This window comes from Hakea prostrata, chromosome 4 (genome assembly GCF_041222555.1).
Source record: "Hakea prostrata isolate BN-2017 chromosome 4, UWA_Hpros_2, whole genome shotgun sequence".
Lineage (NCBI taxonomy): Eukaryota > Viridiplantae > Streptophyta > Magnoliopsida > Proteales > Proteaceae > Hakea > Hakea prostrata.
In genome coordinates this window covers 14,753,585-14,759,655 of record NC_142603.1, presented here as the reverse complement: position 1 = coordinate 14,759,655, position 6,071 = coordinate 14,753,585, and the positions used below count along the sequence as shown (strand labels likewise).

Sequence of the window (6,071 nt, the reverse complement as noted above, 5' to 3'; positions counted from 1 at the left end):
CACACATAGAAGAATCACTGTGGTGCCTTTCATGGGGTGGTGATTCAACGTGGTGTTGTATCTCGGCACACGAGTGCAACACAAGTGCTGATCAAATATCCACAAGACAAATATTGAACCACATAAGGTTTTCCATGGAGGTTCAACTTTCTCTCCTCTCGTGTGTCACCATCGGATTCACCACCTATCATAGAGAAACAAGGTAACCAAGACTAAATTGTTAGTACACGTAATGAATAGAAAAATCCAATCAATCTCAAATGTAATGTGTCCGTATTAAAGAAACGCCTGCAACAGCAGAAGAACATTCTCACCACAATATCAAAGAAGAACATAGTCACCCGGCCGATTCCCCGCATGGTAATCGAACATGTGTTAGCAAAAATTGGATTTTATAAATTAGACATATTGGAAGTATCATAATTGTTTCACTATGGCATTGAACATAATGATTTCTTCTATATTTGATAATTAGGTTGCTTTTTAGTTCCTACTTCTTAATACCGGATCACTTAAGGATGACAATATTGCATGGCAACAAGGATTCCTGATCAATGCAAGAAAACAAAAGACAATGTGTAACAACTATAATGAAGTCATTGTTGGAGGAAAGGCATGGTTGAAAGGGGTTGGTTCCCTTTAAAAATACGACATTTGACGATGTTGATCCTTGAATAAATATATTGGAGAAAATAAGTGATGCTCCTACTTATCACCCAAATAGTAGATATCATGGTTTACCGCTGAATTAAACAAACTTTGTGAATGATCAGACCAAAACCGGCAAGTTTAATGCAAGAATGCGATGAATAAGCTCAACCAATTGAAATAGCAAGAAAAGGGCAAAAAGGCCAACAATCACAATAACCGCTTGGATATTTGAAGATGGGGATAATACAATCCTAAACCCGTAAGTTTGTAAGTCAAATAATGACACTAATGTGAGGAATGGATATTGGAACTCCAAATATAGACAACAAATACTAGTCATAATACCAATGATTCAATATTCTCAAGCAAGTAGGTGCGGATAATTAGTAGACTCGTACAATGAAAAAGAAACATATAAAACCACCTGGAAATAAGGAAGCAATGCCTCTTCTACGATAGCACTCCCACCAAACTCGATCGGTCTTCTCGGAGGCATTTTTGACTCATCAAAATCCCGAGCCACATTTGGAGACCGGTCTATTGATGATCCTTTAACCCCAAAGAAGATGATTAGAAAATCAAGTTGATCTTCATGAAGATGCACTAGCATAGGAAGGAATGCGATGGTTAACCCGGATCGAAAAACCAAAACATAGCCATGCTTCAGAAACTTATAATCGCCCACTGCCTCACCGGACAACGAGGTTGGAATCTATATTGTACATCCAAAACTATTGTCATGGTTTTCACTAGGTCATATGGTACTCTATTATTGTTGTAAATGGAATCTGAAATCCAATTACACTAGCACATTAAGGCCAAAAGTTGAAGGTCATAAATCACTACTCTTAATCTAGGGCCTTCTAGGATCAAGATTCCAATTAAAATGCTTCAGTGTGTTTTAATGATGCAAAACACAAAACAAGTTCAATTCGAAATAGCCATTACTGTAAACAAGAATCCAATACCAATTCAAGCCATTATTGCACAACAGATTATCTTTCATATGCCAACTACCCCAATGAGGAACATTTAAGTATCTAAGCAAAAGATTTGAAGTAGAGGCTTTCAAGAGAAAACCTACAAAGTTAAGAGCCGCCCAAGATTGATTTTTATATGACATAATGCATTGAAAAATGTATTTAACCATATTAGTAATTGAGATGATGCCTCCAAGGTTCCAATGATGCAAAGTATTTATTATACCGCTTTTATAAAAGGACAAATCAAAAGGACCCCAAAAAAAATTAAACCTCACAAACAGATTGTGAAAGGGATCATGGCCAAAATGGTATTTTGTTTTACGGTTAATGTTATTTACGTCTGTGTTTTCTTCTACGGTCAAACAATTGACTTTTTATGTTACATTTGGCAGGGCTAGGAGTAGAACCAAGGCTAGGGATAGGGACAGGGCAACCTGTCCCGACCTGGCCTAATCAAAGAATATCAGGCAGGTTTGGGCTTGCTTGGCTCTGCCTGGGTTCGAGGAACAAAGACAAGAATTTTAGGCCTTGAGTCAAGGCCGAGGCTGGAATGGGCTTTTAGCTAAGAGCATTTGGGGCTGGATTGGGTTTTAAAAAGCCAGACCAGCCTGTCCCTGTTGCAGCCCCATATTCATGTTTTTATCATTACTTAAAACCCGGAACCGCTGGTAAATGCCTCAAAAATTGCACTTTACAGATGAAATTTTAAATTAAATATATCCAGCATCAAAGAGGTTAAAAGCTAAGTTGAGAGCAGAGAATAAACGAAAAATCTAAATCTGAACATACCGGTACTCCTCAACAGGAGTAGAAGGATCTGGTATGACAGATTCCAAATCCAACCTGAAAGCTTTGGCAGAGGACTCTCTAGGGTGATCCTTTGAATGATAATCTCCTAAAACCTTCAACATTAAAAGGATAAGCATTATTCAAATGTCCGAATCCTATAAATGAGAGTGTCAAGATAAATTAAACTTCAAGCATAAAATGTCATAGAGCTATACCAACTTCCAGTGGTGCTCTCTTGTCGCTATCAAGAAGATGAAAATCCCGAACCGAAAGAGAAAGTTTTGACATGCATATTTCACCATCAGGAAACATATCATACCGAAGATCCATCTTACATAATTCAAGCTCTAAACAAACAAAGAGCATCTCTCGCCACTTGTATTCATGGTGCTTGTGGTAAGCAAGGCACTCCTCCCCGAGTCATCCGCGGCCGGTCCCATCATACATTCGCCACCTCATGCCAATATTCTTGAGAAGTAGTCTTCCCTTTGCCTTGGAGATTCCACCAGAACTTGTAGATGGAACCTCACTTTCTAAGAACTGGAATTCTTCAGGATGGTCACCTACATGTGAAATATGGTTTTCTAAAATTATCAGTGAGGTATCCTGATACCATCCACTACTTCCATTTCCACCTTGGGCCACACTGCTTGATTTGTATCCAAAGATTCGAGGCAAGGACTGGTTGGTTGCAGATAACTCTGATGGAGGGCATGATTCGGATAAGTAATAGCCTTCTCTAAATTCTGGAAAACCCTCACCATGTAGGGATGATGCATGAGGGATTCCCACCCCTCGTCCTGACATTGATTCATTAAAAGATAAACTATGTGAAAAAGCTCCAAAGATGACACATATGTAAATCATCTCCAACCAGCGCTCCATCAAGGGAAAAACAGAATTGGGATCCACAGGTATTACATGTGCTTGAACTGATCTTGTCAACATGAAATGCATCCTCACATATCTCATCCATCAGACCCACCACAGAACCACAGTTTGAGTCTAGACTTGAAGCATGGTTTCCAGGAGGTGATGAGGCAGCACTGCCTTCAGAGATTATTGTCTCAGAAATCAAATCATCCCTATCAAGTGCCTGCTGAACATCATTCCACCTAGACTGCAAATGCACAACTGATTCATCCACATCAGGTGCAAAAAGGTGCTGCAGTTGAGCAACCAAATGAAGAAGACCAGATGTTGTATCATGGCAAGTCTCCAAGTTAATATGAGATTCAGAACATTCTACTTCCCATAAGAGGCCATTCTTACAGTTTGTTCTCAACATTGCTTCTACAAGTGCCTCCCTAGCCACTTTAACATAACCCATCTTGCGAAGATGTTCCACACTGTAGGTACTTTTAGCATTCTTGGATCCAGATAATGCACAAAGAAGAAGCCCTAGATCTTGCACCCTTATTTTGTAATCACTGTCTATAGAATTTGACGTAGTTTGATTAGAAATATTCAATGAAGCAGCAGCCAACAGACATGCCACATACAGTTGTCCTGACTCTTCACCGGTCACCAAATTTTTTATGTAGGGCTCGTAACTCAAAGCAAAGATCCACCAAGTTAAAGGCAAAAGTCACTTCATAAGGTGAATCATCCACAACCGATTCCTTGTTTGAGTTCTTGCTCTGTGTCATCAGAAGGTAAGCTGAAAAACTAGGTTATTGAATTCAACCAATCCAAACGACCACCCGGTGCACCTATTGTACCGCTTCTGATGGTTATAGACGTAATACATTGGAAACTCTGGGGGTCCCAGAAGTGCACAACAGCAGTACCAGCAGAACCAGCAGATAATACATTGGCACCTTCACCATCACCACGGCCAATTGTAGAGTTGCTACAAGAGATTAGCAGAAGCTCCTTAGATGGAGCTCCCGTGATTGAACCCCAAAGTCCACATTCGCCATGGCCCAACCAAACAAAATTTAGCATCACTAATCCCTCCAATATTTGCAACAGATAATAACTCAAACTTCTGTACTTTCAACTTCAAACTATAACAGGAGCCTGGAAGTTCCGTCTGCAAGGAAGATTTTATATCCTCCACCTTATCTTATCCACATCAATCAAAGATTTCGATGCATTCACATTCAGCAAGGATCGACAATTGTCCTCCGCTTCTCTCCTTGGATTGTCACATGGAGCAGCACTGTTATCACTAGCCATGAATGTTAAACCATCTAAAATCTGACTAAGAAGGCAATGTATATCCTTATACTGAGAATTGTTAAGGTGGATTGAAACAGAAGTAAGATGGAAATGCAGGAAAAATGCAGAGCTCAAAATCATCTCTTGTCGTGTATGAGAATGTGTATTCTCCACATCCTTCATAGTGGTTACAGATGCAAATTCAGAACCATAATCCATCACCTTATTTCGACTCATTGAACACTGGGCAGTAGCTAAGGACTGACCCTTCTTCGCCATCCAAGGACCAGTAACAGGACCCTCCTGCGAAGACATAGTAACGCCAGGATAACGACCTCTCCCGCTAACCACCGAGAGAAAACTTATGGGCAGAGAAAGCATGCTTCCGGATGAGTGAGTCATTGCCAATAGGAACTTTACAAGAATTAATGAAATAAAGAAAAATATTCCCAAAGTCCAAATGGATGGAACCGAAGCCCTGCATTTAATCGCTTTTTGACCGCCATCTTGAATTTTTTCCTTTGTCACCGGTGTACAGAAGTCAATTGCAATAAACTGATCCCAGGAAGTATAGCATCCGAAATTAAGAAAATTGCAATTATTACCCGCAACTATTATTTAATAAGGAAAAGTGGATAGATAAATTCTTGTGAGCACAACAATTACCCGCAAAATGAGAACCGCATCTCCACATTTTGCATTTAGATAGTGTAAACTTTTGTCATCACATTCATGCTTTTGCTCTTCATCATGAAAGGAAAGTACAAGAGAAATCCCATTAACAGCTTGCCTTTAGGTTTGTCTCGACATGCTTCGATCTCGCACATGTATATGATAATAAAATAGATAAAGAAATAAATACGCATGGGTTACCCCATAACAATAATCAAGTGTCACATGTTAAGAACACAGGGACCTCAGGACATAAGATGACAGTGTGGATACCGATATTAGAATGTTGATCAAGAACATACCAGTGGGAATTTGCAATGATCCAGAAGCAAGACTGGATGCAGCAGTTATTGCGCTCAAAACAGAACATGTCAAGTTCCATATACCACTGTTGGCCAATGCTGACTGAGAATTCCTCATTCCATCAAAGCATTCAAAAAATTGATCTATGCCGCAAATAATGAGAAAGGCATAATAACTTCGTTAATAACTCCTCATTGAGGTTATGCTAAACTACCCTTGACTAATACATAAACTACCCTTGACTAGGACTCCAAAAAACAAAAATACTTGTATTTTCTTCGTGAAAAAAAACAATCTTCTTTTTGGGGTTTGCAAACTAGTCTCAGTTAGGCAGATGGACATTTGCAATTTTCTTTCAAATAATTAAGAGTAACTAAACATATTCAGCTCTAAGGCATATCTACTTAATCACATCATACAAATGGACACTGTTATTTAAATTAAACTTTATAAGCAGAAGGCTGCTAATAAGTTCCTTGCAAATAACATTACCTTATCCTTTTATGATTT

At 39.1% G+C, this 6,071-nt stretch overlaps 1 pseudogene; it reads right to left on the bottom strand.

Annotated features, from left to right (window-relative positions):
- Positions 1-1,012: 1,012 nt before the first annotated feature.
- Positions 1,013-5,678, bottom strand: LOC149018115 (autophagy-related protein 2-like; annotated as a pseudogene).
- Positions 5,679-6,071: the final 393 nt, after the last annotated feature.